Genomic DNA, 16,344 nt, shown 5'->3' on the forward strand with positions numbered 1-16,344 from the left:
TGGGAAATAAAAGGCTTGCTTTAATCATTTACAATGGGGTCTGTCTTGTGCTTCATGTTGAAGGGCAGGTGTTGAAATTTCATATATTTTTTTTTTTTTTTGGTGGAGGGGGAGATTAAGGAAAAAAAGAAGGGTAGATTATGGGGCTATAGAGGATAGAGTTAGTGTTGAAGATGGAATATTTTGGTGCATCTCTCAAAATAAAGTTTTGTTTTTTTTACCAACATTTAACATTTTTGAAATTTTAATTTAAAGTGAATTTAAAGTTTAGGCCATAATAGCTACATTTTAAAAAAATTCTCGAAGTCTTTTATTTTTCGGTTATGTCAATTTTGAAAATGTGTTTTATTCCAGATTAGTTACTTGCTGGTGAATAATTTATTTATTAATTTATAAAATATTTTATCAGGTTGGATACATTGAGATTTCTCTCTTTAAGTATGTCCTGGGTAATCATTTAAGTTGGATCACAAATGCTGTACGTAATACATTTCCTTGTTCTTTCTTACTGCTTAAATTTGCAGTGTCTTATTTAGAATATAAAAAAGGGGAACAATAAACAAAATACTTTTTTCATTAAATTTCTAATTCTATCTATCTTTAAAGGGACATGGATTAATTTGTGGCAGCTGTCTCATTCAAAAGCTTTAGCTGTGAATTAGACAATTGCCTCACTCTGCAAGCTGCAAAAGGAAGGCAAATGATTTTTTGGTATATATTTACCTGCTTATTATTTCTTATGCTTTCCACACCCACTTCAGGGGGTGACAATAATCTAACAATCAGTGTCCTATCCCTAGGAATGCCGTAAAAGTGCATTGAGCATGCCTGATCAGTTTATAAATCTCTTCACAGAGAAACATTGTCACAGGGGAGAAGAGAGGGAGTCGGATCAGTGTGATCATACAGAGCAGACTCTGATGTTGGTTTTTCTCTCTCCTTCTACTGCTGTACAATGATTCCGTTTGTGTATTTTGGCCTAGAATTTGAACTTCACCTTAAATTCTCAGTCAATTAACACATTCCCAGATAAACCTGCTGGTATTAGAACTAAGGTCCCTGCTTCCACCATCTTACAATCAAGCGCACTGCCCCCAATGACCTTACAATGTTATTATATGAATGCAGGAGAGCTTTTATTATATTTGAATGTATTTCTGTAGGGTTTGCAGAGGTTGGCATAGTGTCATGGCTTGCACTAATAGTGTACTTTGAAACAATGTCAAAGCACTGGGTACAGGAAGGCCCATGTCAAGTGTTACATAATGGCAGAAGGTGCAGGACAGGGTACATGGGAGTCAAGGCTGTCATGGCAGAGGGGTGCCTGGGGGTCAAGGCAGAGGGTGCAGGGGGAGGGCTGGGGGTCATGGCAGAGGGGTGCCTGGGGGTCAAGGCAGAGGGTGCAGGGGGAGGGCTGGGGGTCATGGCAGAGGGGGGCCCTGGAGGTCATGGCAGAAGGGTGCAGGGGGAGGGCTGGGGGTCATGGCTGAAGGGGGCCCTGGAGGTCATGGCAGAGGGGTGCAGGGGGAGGGCTGGTGGGGGTCATGGCTGAGGGGGGCCCTGGAGGTCATGGCAGAGGGTTGCTGGGGGTCATGGTAGAGGGTGCAGGGGGAGGGCTGGGGGTCATGGCAGAGGGTGCAGGTGGAGGGCTGGGGGTCATGGCAGAGGGGGGCCCTGGAGGTCATGGCAGAGGGGTGCAGGGGGTCATGGCACGGGAGGGCTGAGGGTCATGGCAGAGGGTGCAGGGGGAGGGCTAGGGGTCATGGCAGAGGGGGGCCCTGGAGGTCATGGCAGGGGGGGGGGGCTGGGGGTCATGGCAGAGGGTGCCCGGGGGGGCTGAGTTAATACTGCCATGGAGGGTTGTACTATGGGTGAGATATCAGTGCCCCATGCCTGGTGTCAAGACTGGGTTGCAACGAGGGCATTAGCAAGGCTGGAGTAGTAGTGGAAGCATAGTGAACATTGATTGGCTGTGAGAGCTGTCACTCAGGGGTTGTATCAGCTCATTGGCTATTCAATCGGAAAGCGTGTCCAGATAGGCACTGTCCCCGGGCTCCCAGCTTACTGGTACTGCCTGCCGTCAATCACGACATCCAGCAAATCAGAAGCCGAGCAGAATCATTGGCTGGCTGTCATGTCACTCAATATAGCGGTGGAAGCATTCACTGCGCTGATTGGTTGGAATGATTGCCCCGCCCTCTTTCACCGGTTCCCCGCCACCGGTAGCTAATCAGAACGCGAACCTGCGCCGGGTGGGTGGGGCTCGGAGCTTTGGCTGTCGCCCAATCAGAGTCATTGTTTGTGTGGGGGGCCGGTGTCTGCCGCAGTGAGGTCCGCCGGAGCGAGCCCGAATTACGGACTGCTTGACAGGTGAGACCGGGGACTCCGGCCTTGACCGGGGCGGGAGCAGCAGGGGCGGGGAGCGATATAGAGGGGATATCGGGGCTGGGGGGAGGACGGAGACAGGGAGTGAGGGGAATGAATGGTGTGACAGAGGGAGACTCACATACTAACTTGGTCTAATCTACAGATTGGGGGGAGAAGGGGGGGGGCTCAGTGAGGGAGACTGAGGGGAGAAGGGGGGGCTCAGTGAGGGAGACTGAGGGGAGAAGGGGGGGCACAGTGAGGGAGACTGGGGGAGAAGGGGGGGCACAGTGAGGGAGACTGGGGGAGAAGGGGGGGCACAGTGAGGGAGAAGGGGGGGCACAGTGAGGGAGACTGGGGGAGAAGGGGGGGCACAGTGAGGGAGACTGGGGGAGAAGGGGGGGCACAGTGAGGGAGACTGGGGGAGAAGGGGGGGCACAGTGAGGGAGACTGGGGGGGCACAGTGAGGGAGACTGGGGGAGAAGGGGGGGCACAGTGAGGGAGACTGGGGGAGAAGGGGGGGCACAGTGAGGGAGACTGGGGGAGAAGGGGGGGCACAGTGAGGGAGACTGGGGGAGAAGGGGGGGCACAGTGAGGGAGAAGGGGGGCACAGTGAGGGAGACTGGGGGGAGAAGGGGGGCACAGTGAGGGAGACTGGGGGGAGAAGGGGGGCACAGTGAGGGAGACTGGGGGGAGAAGGGGGGGCACAGTGAGGGAGCCTGGGGGGAGAAGGGGGCACAGTGAGGGAGACTGTGGGAGAGGGGGGCACAGTGAGGGAGACTGTGGGAGAGGGGGGCACAGTGAGGGAGACTGTGGGAGAGGGGGGCACAGTGAGGGAGACTGTGGGAGAGGGGGGCACAGTGAGGGAGACTGTGGGAGAGGGGGGCACAGTGAGGGAGACTGGGGGAGAGGGGGGCACAGTGAGGGAGACTGGGGGAGAGGGGGGCACAGTGAGGGAGACTGGGGGAGAGGGGGGCACAGTGAGGGAGACTGGGGGAGAGGGGGGCACAGTGAGGGAGACTGGGGGGGAGGGGGCACAGTGAGGGAGACTGGGGGGGGAGGGGGCACAGTGAGGGAGACTGGGGGGGGAGGGGGCACAGTGAGGGAGACTGGGGGGGGAGGGGGCACAGTGAGGGAGACTGGGGGGGGAGGGGGCACAGTGAGGGAGACTGGGGGGGGAGGGGCACAGTGAGGGAGACTGGGGGGGAGGGGGCATAGTGAGGGAGACTGGGGGGGAGGGGGCACAGTGAGGGAGACTGGGGGGGAGGGGGCACAGTGAGGGAGACTGGGGGGGGAGGGGGCACAGTGAGGGAGACTGGGGGGGAGGGGGCACAGTGAGGGAGACTGGGGGGGGAGGGGGCACAGTGAGGGAGACTGGGGGGGAGGGGGCACAGTGAGGGAGACTGGGGGGGAGGGGGCACAGTGAGGGAGACTGGGGGGGAGGGGGCACAGTGAGGGAGACTGGGGGGGGAGGGGGCACAGTGAGGGAGACTGGGGGGGGGGCACAGTGAGGGAGACTGGGGGGGGGGGCACAGTGAGGGAGACTGGGGGGGAGGGGGGCACAGTGAGGGAGACTGGGGGGGAGGGGGGCACAGTGAGGGAGACTGGGGGGGAGGGGGGCACAGTGAGGGAGACTGGGGGGAGGGGGGCACAGTGAGGGAGACTGGGGGGAGGGGGGCACAGTGAGGGAGACTGGGGGGAGGGGGGCACAGTGAGGGAGACTGGGGGGAGGGGGGCACAGTGAGGGAGACTGGGGGGGAGGGGGGCACAGTGAGGGAGACTGGGGGGGAGGGGGGCACAGTGAGGGAGACTGGGGGGAGGGGGGCACAGTGAGGGAGACTGGGGGGAGGGGGGCACAGTGAGGGAGACTGGGGGAGAGGGGGGCACAGTGAGGGAGACTGGGGGGAGGGGGGCACAGTGAGGGAGACTGGGGGGGAGGGGGGCACAGTGAGGGAGACTGGGGGGGAGGGGGGCACAGTGAGGGAGACTGGGGGGGAGGGGGGCACAGTGAGGGAGACTGGGGGGGAGGGGGGCACAGTGAGGGAGACTGGGGGGGAGGGGGGCACAGTGAGGGAGACTGGGGGGAGGGGGGCACAGTGAGGGAGACTGGGGGAGAGGGGGGCACAGTGAGGGAGACTGGGGGAGAGGGGGGCACAGTGAGGGAGACTGGGGGAGAGGGGGGCACAGTGAGGGAGACTGGGGGAGAGGGGGGCACAGTGAGGGAGACTGGGGGAGAGGGGGGCACAGTGAGGGAGACTGGGGGGAGGGGGGCACAGTGAGGGAGACTGGGGGAGGGGGGCACAGTGAGGGAGAAGGGGGGCACAGTGAGGGAGACTGGGTGGGAGAAGGGGGCACAGTGAGGGAGACTGGGTGGGAGAAGGGGGCACAGTGAGGGAGACTGGGGGGAGAAGGGGGCACAGTGAGGGAGACTGGGGGGGAGAAGGGGGCACAGTGAGGGAGACTGGGGGGGAGAAGGGGGCACAGTGAGGGAGACTGGGGGGGAGAAGGGGGCACAGTGAGGGAGACTGGGAGGGAGAAGGGGGCACAGTGAGGGAGACTGGGGGGAGAAGGGGGCACAGTGAGGGAGACTGGGGGGGAGAAGGGGGCACAGTGAGGGAGAACGGGGGGCACAGTGAGGGAGACTGGGGGGAGAAGGGGGGCACAGTGAGGTAGACTGGGGGGAGAAGGGGGGCACAGTGAGGTAGACTGGGGGGCACAGTGAGGGAGACTGGGGGGAGACTGGGGGGCACAGTGAGGGAGACTGGGGGGAACAGTGAGGGAGACTGGGGGGAGAAGGGGGCTCAGTGAGGGAGACTGGGGGGGAGAAGGGGCACAGTGAGAGAGGAAAGGGAAAGGGAGACAGGAAAGGGAGCTGCATGAGCGAACCCAGCCCATTGTCCTGAAAGGGTTAATAAAAGAGTGGTACAGTGTCAGTAATGGGGGTATATATAAGGAGAGAGGGGTACAGTGACAGTGATGGGGTGTGTGTATATAAGGAGAGAGGGGTACAGTGACCGTAATGGGGTGTGTATATAAAAGGAGAGAGGGGTACAGTGACCGTGATGGGGTGTGTATATATAAGGAGAGAGGGGTACAGTGACAGTAATGGGGTGTGTATATAAAAGGAGAGAGGGGTACAGTGACCGTGATGGGGTGTGTATATATAAGGAGAGAGGGGTACAGTGACAGTAATGGGGTGTGTATATATAAGGAGAGAGGGGTACAGTGACAGTAATGGGGTGTGTATATATAAGGAGAGAGGGGGTACAGTGACAGTAATGGGGTCTATATTTATGGAGAGGGGGTACAGTGTCAGTAATGGTGGTATTTTTAGGGAGAGAGGGGTACAATGACAATAATGGGGTGTATATTTAGGGAGAGAGGGGTACAGTGTCAGTAATGTGGGTATTTTTATGGCGAAAGGGATACAGTGACAGTAATGGGGGTATTTTTAGGGAGAGAGGGGTACAATGACAATAATGGGGTGTATATTTAGGGAGAGAGGGGTACAGTGTCAGTAATGGGGGTATTTTATGGCGAAAGGGATACAGTGACAGTAATGGGGGTATTTTTAGGGAGAGAGGGGTACAGTGACAGTAATGGGGGTATATTTTTCGGAAGAGAGGGGTACGGTGACAGTAATGGGGGTATATTTAGGGAGAGAAGGGTACAGTGACAGTAATGGGGGTATATTTATAGAGAGAAGGGTACAGTGACAGTAATGGGAGTATATTTTGGAAGAGAGGAGTACAGTGACCGTAATGGGGTATATTTAGGGAGAGAGGGGTACAGTGACAATAATGGGGGAGTATATTTAAGGAGAGAGGGGTACAGTCACAATAATGGGGGTATATTTATGGAGCGAGAGCTACAGTGATAGTAATGGGGGTATATTTATGGAGCGAGAGCTACAGTGATAGTAATGGGGGTATATTTATGGAGCGAGAGCTACAGTGATAGTAATGGGGGTATATTTATGGAGCGAGAGCTACAGTGATAGTAATGGGGGTATATTTAGGAAGAGCGGGGTACAGTGACAGTAATGGGGGCTATTTATGGAGAGAGAGCTACAGTGATGGTAATATATTTATGGAGTGAGCGGTAGAGTAAGAGAAACATGGGGTAATGGGTGTACAGTTAAGGAGAGAGGAGGGATTTTTGAGGGAATCATGGGGTAATATGAGTATAGTTAAGGCGAGAGGGGAAGAGTAAGGGAAATATTGGGGTAATGGGAATATAACTGCCTATTAGGGAGGGGGTACAAATGTGAGATGATTGGAGTATAACTTGGAAAAAAAAAAGGGGTACCGTAAAAGAAACATGAGGTGATGAGAATATTAAGGAGAGAGGGATTGCAGATGGATAATAAAAGGATAAATATTTATTTCATTAATAAGGCAGAGCTTAAAAGTTTAATTTGCTCTTACTAGCCAGGCCTTATAGGTTTACTCCAACCACCATGACCACTTCCATTCTGATTTAAAGTCGTCATGCGGGTAGGAATCAGAATGTGCAGTGTTTCAATGAAATGCTATACATACCAAATTATTGGCAATTATGTGTGAGGGGCGAGTTGCACCCACCTGCTCACGTAGGCAGAATGTCTATTCTGTGTTTACATTATGTTTGTTGTCCGCACGTAGTGTACACTGACAACAGACATGAATATTTTACCCTGGAAGGCTGAGCGTTTGCAAGGGGGTTGCTAGTTCCGTTGCAGAGTGGTCTTTTTAATTAAATTTAAAAAAAATTAAAACCTCACGCCATTTTGAAGTGTGCGCATGCACTCTGATCCTGCAAAATAGTGCCCGGTAGGGCTTATTAAACCAGAAAGGTCCCCCTTAAAGGATTATAGTTACCATTAAGATTGCTTGCCCTTAAAGCCATAGTGTATTCACCAGGTGTGAATTTCTACTTGTCAGAGCTAAACTTTAACTGGGTAGTGACATGTAGAATAACCTGTAATAATAGGAGTTTAACATATCAGACAGGGCATACAGTACGTTGCATATTTGAAGTAAAATTGAAGAAAGGAAGAACAGTAAGGGACACGTGAAGTAATGGTGTCAGAATTATGGGGAAAGGTAGTAAAGGGACAAGGCAGAGAAGGCAATACAGTTTAAGGGATGACTGGATTCTGATTTAAGGGTGGAGGTGTAACAAGCAAGGGAAGGAGGGACTTTAGAGGTGAAAGGGGACCACAGGAGAAAGAATGTACCGTAGAGTACTAGGGGAGTATTAGCAACTTGTTAAAGGTGAGGGGGCAAGAGAATAGGAATACAGTAAATTAAGAAAAAGGGAAGGGGAAGAATTTGACCAATGTGAGTAGGAGTAAAATATTAGGATGGAGAAGAGGAAGTCAATGGTTGTATAGTAATGGAGTGAATAAGGTGAGTGAGCTAACAAGTAGCACTTCTAGAAAGAAGAGAAATTGGGTGATTGGTCTGCAATTCAGGAGCGGGGAGTAAGGTCTGAGCAACATAGCATGAATACAGTAATATTGGTAAATGGGGAGATTTAATCAGAAATAGGAGATATGTGGTAAGCCATAGCAATTGAAAGACTGTAGAAGAGTGAGATAATAAAAGGAATAGCATCTGTGAGTGGTGGCTTTGACTTGATGGAGTTAAAAGAAAACTCAAAGAACCATAACCACTGCAGCATGCTGTTATGATGCTAGGAGTACACTGGAGCCCCCCAAATTTAAATAGTCAAACAGTTTTAGAATGGTTTGACTTTATATCTTATGCCCACCATGCGCCTCTCCCCACTTCCACTACTTCCTATGGAGAGCCGGATGTTCCTAAGCAGGACCCTCCTTTTGTTCTCATGAGCTTAACCCTGCACCACCGGCATTAGCTCAGATGGAGATTCTTGCTCTGCATAAGAAGTGGCCAAGTCAGGGAGTAGCACCCATTCTAAAACGGGTTGACTTCTTACTTTGGGGGTACTCCTGAGTGTGAGAATGTTCCAAATTCAGCATATTTTTAACTGTGAAGGTCTTAAGTGTTTGCTTTTACTGCTATAAAATACACATATTTGTATGCTGTGATGTCCCGTACAATAATGTGCAGGTTTATGGTGTTTTGGAATGTTACAGAGTTAAATATAAGGCTTCCCTGTTTATGTTTTGACACATTGAAATGTTCCAGATTGGTTATGTTGTATTTGAGACCCTATGGCAGCCCAGGAATGAGAATTACCCCCATCATGACCTACCCTTTGCAAAAGTAGACAACCCAGGGTATTGCAAATGAGGTATATCCAGTCCTTAGTAACCACTTAGTCACAAACAGTGGCCAAAGTTAGAGTTCATATGTCACTGCTCTAAAACATTCATATTTGTGTTCAGTGATGTCTCGTGATTACAACATTATCCCCCATGAACAGGTTTTATAGGAGTCTCTGAAATGCTAGATACAGTAAAGGAGAAATTGAGTGATGTGAATAGTATCACAGGAATAGTCTCCAACCACAACATAAGTATATTCCATAGGTTTTGGCTTCGTATTAACAGCTTAAAGGGGGTGGGGCAGCGGGCAATGACGGTACTGGAGACCCTTCAAGCTTGTAGTGGCAAGAACTGCAGCATAACTCCACCCTTAACCACACCACCCTGTTTCACAAAATAGCTCAGCCAATCAGGGATTTGTTTGAGCTGAGTTGTTGACTTGACTCCACCCACAGACAATCCCCATCCACTTATTATCTGCCTAGTATTTCAAAGCCATGCTAAAGGGAAAGGAGACAAATAACAACAACAATACGAAGACAGTGGCTAGCTTAGGGAGAGAGTTATGTCAGAAGCTTAGCACACACTGATCTCTCATGCACTAGCCTGAGTATGTTATCAGAGAACGTCTAATAAGGAGCTTGTTTTGTGAAAGGAGGCTGTGTGGTACATTGTAGAACGCTGCAAAACTCATAGGTAAAGTCAGGCAGATATAGGATGATGAGAAAAGTAAGAATGGTGCACCATGGGTACAGGGGAAAATAGTAATAGATTTAAAGGGATTCTATAGTGCCAGGAAAACAAAGCCGTTTTCCTAGCACTATAGGTTCCTACAGTGCCCATCTTCCTCGCGCCCCCATCCCCTCCCTCCAGTGGTGCGGAAGGGGTTAAAACACGTTCAGTCACTTACCTGAATCTAGCCCTGATGTCTCTCGGTGCTGGGTCAGGCTCCATCCACGAGATTAGCCAGTGGGGGGAGACCTTATGCCAGGACTCTACAAATCCCAGGCGCCAGATCGCCACGGCGACTAGCAATTTCGCCCTGGCGTCTGGAATTTGCCAGCTCTCTAGTTTGTGTGGGAGGGAGCTTTGACGAGAATTATGGGCGGCGCGCGAGGGATAATGATGTAGGTAGCCGGAATATGACATCATTCCGCCCCCGGCATCATTACAGAGCGTGAGGGAGCAGATAGGAGCTACAGGCAGAGTACTGCTCCTTTGCACACCGGAATAGTGCAGCCTCACTGGACCCTAGGAAAGACCCTCTCAGCTCTCCCAAAGGTAGGGAGACTGAGTGTGTTTCAATTAAAACAAAAAATGTGTGTGTAAGCCTGTGCGAGTCTGTCAAGAGTGTGTGTTTGTGACAGAGCCTGTCAGACTGTGTGTGTGTTTGTGACAGAGCCTGTCAGAGTGTGTGCATGTGCCTGTCAGAGTGTGTGTTTGTGACAGAGCCTGTCAGTGTGTGTGCGCGTGTGCCTGTCAGAGTGTGTGTGTGTGGGGCGGGGGGTTAAGATCCATGAACCAATAATGGCAACTGATATTGGAGATTTAGTCGCTGCTACTGACATGGTTTAACGAGAAAAATGACTGGGAAATAGCAATACCAGGGTATTCTTTATATAGAAGACAGGGAAGGGTCGCCCTGTATGTAAAGGAGAACATAAAATCTATCCTTACTTGGAGTAGTGTATGCAGTTCTGGAGACCATATCTCCAGAACAATTGTTATACTTTGGAGAAAGTTCAGAGAAGGTCTACTAAACTGGTTCATGGATTACAGCAAGCATGTCAAACTCAGTCTAGCACGGGACAAATAAATAAGGTTTAAGTTTATGTGGGCCGCAAAGAAAACCAAAAACTAGAAATGTAGGTTTATTTTGAAAAGTACGGTATAAAAAAAAAACAGCATCCCCATATACTAAATCCCAGACCTCCCCCATACACTAAATCCCAGACCTCCCCCATACACTAAATCCCAGACCTCCCCCATACACTAAATCCCAGACCTCCCCCATACACTAAATCCCAGACCTCCCCCATATACTAAATCCCAGACCTCCCCCATATACTAAATCCCAGACCTCCCCCATATACTAAATCCCAGACCTCCCCATATACTAAATCCCAGACCTCCCCCATATACTAAATCCCAGACCTCCCCCATATACTAAATCCCAGACCTCCCCCATATACTAAATCCCAGACCTCCCCCATATGCTAAATCCCAGACCTCCCCCATATGCTAAATCTCAGACCTCCCCCATATGCTAAATCTCAGACCTCCCCCATATGCTAAATCTCAGACCTCCCCCATATGCTAAATCTCAGACCTCCCCCATATGCTAAATCTCAGACCTCCCCCATATGCTAAATCTCAGACCTCCCCCATATGCTAAATCTCAGACCTCCCCCATATGCTAAATCTCAGACCTCCCCCATATGCTAAATCCCAGACCTCCCCCATATGCTAAATCCCAGACCTCCCCCATATGCTAAATCCCAGACCTCCCCCATATGCTAAATCCCAGACCTCCCCCATATACAGTACTAAATCCCAGACCTCCCCCATATGCTAAATCCCAGACCTCCCCCATATGCTAAATCCCAGACCTCCCCCATATGCTAAATCCCAGACCTCCCCCATATATAGTACTAAATCCCAGACCTCCCCCATATGCTAAATCCCAGACCTCCCCCATGTACAGTACGAAATCCCAGACCTTCCCCATATACAAAATCCCAGACCTCCCCCATATACAGTACGAAATCCCAGACCTCCCCCATATACTAAATCCCAGCACCCTCCTGTAGCCAACAAGCAGACTCCACTCACATTGTCGCTGCAAGTATGCGACTCTGGAATCCGGCCTCTGGTATACCCCAAATGGCGCCGGCCGCACCCTGTGCCAAAGCGGATCCTCCAGCTACTTCTTGAAACCCTGTGAAAGTTGAGTACGTTGACGTCACTCCGTGCTCCTCCAGGTACTACACTGTCCAGACACAGACAGACACTCACACAGAGACACTCACTCACTGACCGACACAACACACATTTACACATTATTGCACACACTTACATCATTCCCTGTGTTCCAGTGGGGATCTTCTATCTGGACATCTCCTTCCTGCTCCCTTGTGCACAGTTTAGTGGTGCCGGAATATATCATATCAGGCAGCGCAAGGGAGCAGTGAGGAGCAGGAAGACTGAGCTCCTCCAGGGACCTCTCCCCCGCCCCCTCCCCCTCCCCCTCCCCCTCCCCCCCCCCCCCCCCCCAGGCCGGGTAAATTTTAGCTCAGTAGGCACCTGCAATGTTGAGAAAGCAGGTGCTTACTCTGCTTTAACACTAAGCATGTCTCAAACTCGCGGCTTGCCGGGTCGCAAAGAAGATGCATCCGCCCCTCAGGCCGCGAGTTTGACATTCTATGTTTTTAACAGAAAATGCTAATAAATTAACCAAATACATATGGTGCAATTTTATTTCTTTTATCTTACATCACAACCATTTAAAGGGTCACTATAGGGTCAGGAACACAAACATGTATTCCTGACCCTATAGTGTTAAAATCACCATCTGGGCACCTCATGCCTCCATAAATATAGCAAAATCTTACTGTATTCAAGCCTGAAGCTGTAGCTCTGCATGCTGTTTGCCTCAGAAAAACAAGCAGTCTGCTGACATCATCAGTAGTGGTAGCCTGATCCAATCACAGTGCTTCCCCATAGGATTCTCTGAGACTGACAAAGAGTCAGATCAGGGGCAGAGCCAGCATGATTCAAACACAGCCCTGGCCAATCAGCATCTCCTCATAGAGATGAACTGAATCAATGAATCTCTATGAGGAAAGTTCAGTGTCTGCATGCAGAGGGAGGAGACACTGAATGTTTGGATGCATTTTAGGCAGCCATGACCCAGGAAGGATCTCTAACAGTCATCGGAGGAGTGGCCAGTGAAGTTATCACTAGGCTGTAATGTAAACACTGCATTTTCTCTGAAAAGACAGCGTTTACAGCAAAAAGCCTGAAGGTAATGATTCTACTCACCAGAAAAAATACAATAAGCTGTAGTTGTTCTGGTGACTATAGTGTCCCTTTAACATCCAGCAACCAATTTATGCCAGAAAGGACCCAACCTCTTCATCTCATAGAACTGGTCTGGGTGCATTGTCACTGTCTCCCTTAATCCTGCAATGTAAATCATTGCAGTTTTATAGAAACTGCAATAATTGCATTGCAGGACTAAGACTGTCTTTAGTTGCTGTCAATAAGACAGCCACCAGAGCACTTCCTGGATGTTACCGGACCCCAGGTCATCTGACATTGGACATCCTCACACTCTGCATGAGGACATCCAGCATCTGTAAAATCCCCACAAGAAAGCATTGAGACATTGTGCATGCGCATTAGCCCTCCTCCTTCGGATGACTGTCAGGGGAGGCGGAGCGACGACACAGCATCAAGGGAGATCCGCGCTGTAATTGGATGAGTAAACAAATGTGTGTGTATTTTTATATATATATATATATATATATATATATATATATATATATATAATTTTCTTTTTTTAACCCTTTACGTGCCATGGGGACGTGAGGGAGGGGGAGGACCAGAGGGCACTTTGTATTCCTAACACTATAGAATCCCTTTAAATGTCCTTATGGTACACAAGAATACTTCAGCAATCCTTGCATAGAAAGTAGAAACACAAATTGTAACCCAAAATTTAAAGAAAGCCTCCAATTTAGGAGTCTAAAAGAACACTCCAGACACACAGTTTTGTGTGTCTGGAGTCTGACAATTTTTGACACTTTATAAAAATAAATGACGATTTCAATAGGTAACTGTATTTTTAGAATCGTGGGCAGAAACACAGACGGCTAGGGAGGCCTTCTTACACTTCTGTTGGCTCCATAGAGTGTGCCTCTCCCCCATTCTCAGTAAGATGTATTACAAAGCCACAATCGCATACATATGTGCACATGTGGCTTCAGAGATTTCTTCTCAATGAGAAGAGAGGATGATTTGTAAAGGCTGCAGACAGCCGGTCTGCAGCTTTTTTTTCAAGCTGTTTGTCCATATACCCCTAAATAAGACATGCTGGGAAAAAATACATGTATGTTTTCTTTGGGTTATATCTACTGAATAGTTAAATAGTTCCTTAAAAATATCCCCTTTTTCAAATAGAGGGCTGGTTAAAGGGGCACTCTGGGACACAACTTAAAGGATCACTATAGGGTCAGGAACACAAACATGTATTCCTGACCCTATAGTGTTAAAACCACCATCTGGTCCCCTCATGCCTCCATAAATATAGCAAAATCTTACTGTATTCAAGCCTGAAGCTGTAGCTCTGCATGCTGTTTGCCTCAGAAAAAGAAGCAGTCTGCTGACATCATAAGTAGTGGTAGCCTGATCCAATCACAGTGCTTCCCCATATGATTGGCTGAGACTGACAAGGAGGCAGATCAGGGGCAGAGCCAGCATGATTCAAACACAGTCCTGGCCAATCAGCATCTCCTCATAGAGATTAATTGAATCAATGAATCTCTATGAGGAAAGTTCAGTGTCTGCATGCAGAGGGAGGAGACATGGAATGTTTGGATGCATTTTAGGCAGCCATGACCCAGGAAGGATCTCTAACAGCCATCTGAGGAGTGGCCAGTGAAGTTATCACTAGGCTGTAATGTAAACACTGCATTTTCTCTGAAAAGACAGTGTTTACAGCAAAAAGCCTGAAGGGAATGATTCTACTCAGCAGAACAAATTCAATAAGCTGTAGTTGTTCTGGTGACTATAATGTCACTTTAAAGGACCACTGGCATTAAAATATTTTAATATAATCTTAATATTATACAATTTTTTTTTTTAATTTAATACATATTGAGTTTTGCTTAATAAATCCCTTGTTTACTTTTCCCACTCTGTTTTCCTGACAGCCATCTTTATACACCTTAGGTTGGATTGCTTGTTATATGACCTCATGCTCACTATTTTGTAACCGTTCATTGCTGTTTAAAGAGTACGTACTCCTTCTGCCAACAATCATTTTCCGTCAGGAGGTTTTGAAAAGTGGCAAAACAGTGAGTATTGTCTCGGATAACTGACAGACTGACCATGGGTGCGTCGAGATGGCTATTACAAGTGGGGAATAGGACAGGCAGGCAAGTGAATTCTTCAGTGATTTTTTTTATTTATTTATGCTTTTATTATTTTATCTCTTTATAGATGTAAATTGCGCATAGGCCAAAGTATCTTTGCACGCCAGTCATAGTGTAAAGAATAGCGTTTAAAAAAGTAAATTAGCCGTCACCAAAGCTAAACTTCATCGAATCTGCTTCTCTATAGTTCACTGTCTGAATCTCTTTTTATTTATTTCCTGAGAGCTCTAGTTTTCATAAAATACATATGGAAATGTAGGGACTACTTTTTCTTATACATGGCGGTCAAGCTGACAAAAATGACAATGGGCAGGGCTTAAAGCAAGGTTCTGTTTCAGTTACCAATCAAATTAACTCACAATCCGTCCGTGAATAATCCCTCAACATGGTCAGAGGAGAACAAAATGGCGGAGCCCGGGTATTTAGATCCGGCACATGTCCGCATCAATGAAAGGGTTAAAAAAAAATTAAATGAATAAAAAGGTCCCTCGGGCCTTTCATGGGTGCCTGTAGTGTCCCTTTAAGATCCAAGGTTATAAGGAAAGGGGGGGGGGGGGAGTCAGGACCGCTTTAATGCTTACTATTATAATAGTACTCCCATTACCTTTTATTCATATAAACAGTGTATTATAGGAAAACAATGTCACTGAGGAGTTCTGGAAACATTAGGCATTTCTTCAGAAACCTGAGATCACATATTTGCCACTATTTCATTAGGATTTGTGGCTAACAGAGCCTGTTCCAATCTGCCAGACATTGGTGGGAGTTATACCATTTATTCAGCCCCCCGCCACGCAATAATAAGCAAACAGCTAATGCTGCCTTGGAATGAAACTCCTACTAATCTCAAATCACCAAGACAATACTAGACCTGTTAGACTGGGGGATTGCACAGTGATCATACATGGCTCCATTAACCACTCACAAACAAAAGGTTGTGCAAAACGTAAGCCGCAGTAACTGCTTGGAGGGAAGGGAACTCATTGGGCTGCTTTGGCTTGCATTTGCTGTCTTCTCTCATTTGAAGTCATTACGTACCACAGTGCATACTTCAAGGTGTATAGCAATAATTGTTGATTGGGTATGATAAAAGGTTATTACTGTGTTTTTAGTGTGCTTTATAACATCACGTCTGTGTCATTCTGTGTGCAGTGAGTGAGTACTTTTTATGTAGGTTTATGTAATGTAAAGGAGCACTCAAACACCATAACTACTACAGTGCGCATTTGTCGTTATGCTGCCAGAAGTGCCCTGGCGTCCTCCCAGAATAAGTAAGTAGTCAAAACGTTTGCAAACAGTTTGACAACTTAGCTGGGACTCACTGGGTGGCTTTTACACCCCTGATGACAGCTTGAAGGTCTTGCACCAATATTCTATTGGCTCCCATAAGGTCCCTGCATCACCAAAGTTCTCTCAGAGCTCCTGAAGTAGGTAACCACACTTCACAAACCAACTTAAGTTGGAAACATTTGCAAACGGTTTGGCTGCTATCCTGGGGCGGCACCTGGGTACTCCTGGCATTATATCCACTATAGTGCGCTGTAAAATGTATGGTGCTTGGGCTGTTCCTTTAACATATAAGATAGTTTATGT

At 48.7% G+C, this 16,344-nt stretch overlaps 1 protein-coding gene across 1 annotated transcript in view; it reads left to right on the forward strand.

The window, feature by feature from the left end:
- The first annotated feature begins 2,243 nt into the window (after positions 1-2,243).
- Positions 2,244-16,344, forward strand: part of GATAD2B (GATA zinc finger domain containing 2B) — a 39,466-nt gene continuing 25,365 nt past the window's right edge. The window contains exon 1 of the mRNA XM_063440036.1: positions 2,244-2,370. The gene's annotated coding sequence lies outside the window, so the exon portion shown is untranslated. The remainder of the gene's footprint in view (positions 2,371-16,344) is intronic.

Source organism: Pelobates fuscus, chromosome 13, assembly GCF_036172605.1.
Source record: "Pelobates fuscus isolate aPelFus1 chromosome 13, aPelFus1.pri, whole genome shotgun sequence".
NCBI lineage: Eukaryota > Metazoa > Chordata > Amphibia > Anura > Pelobatidae > Pelobates > Pelobates fuscus.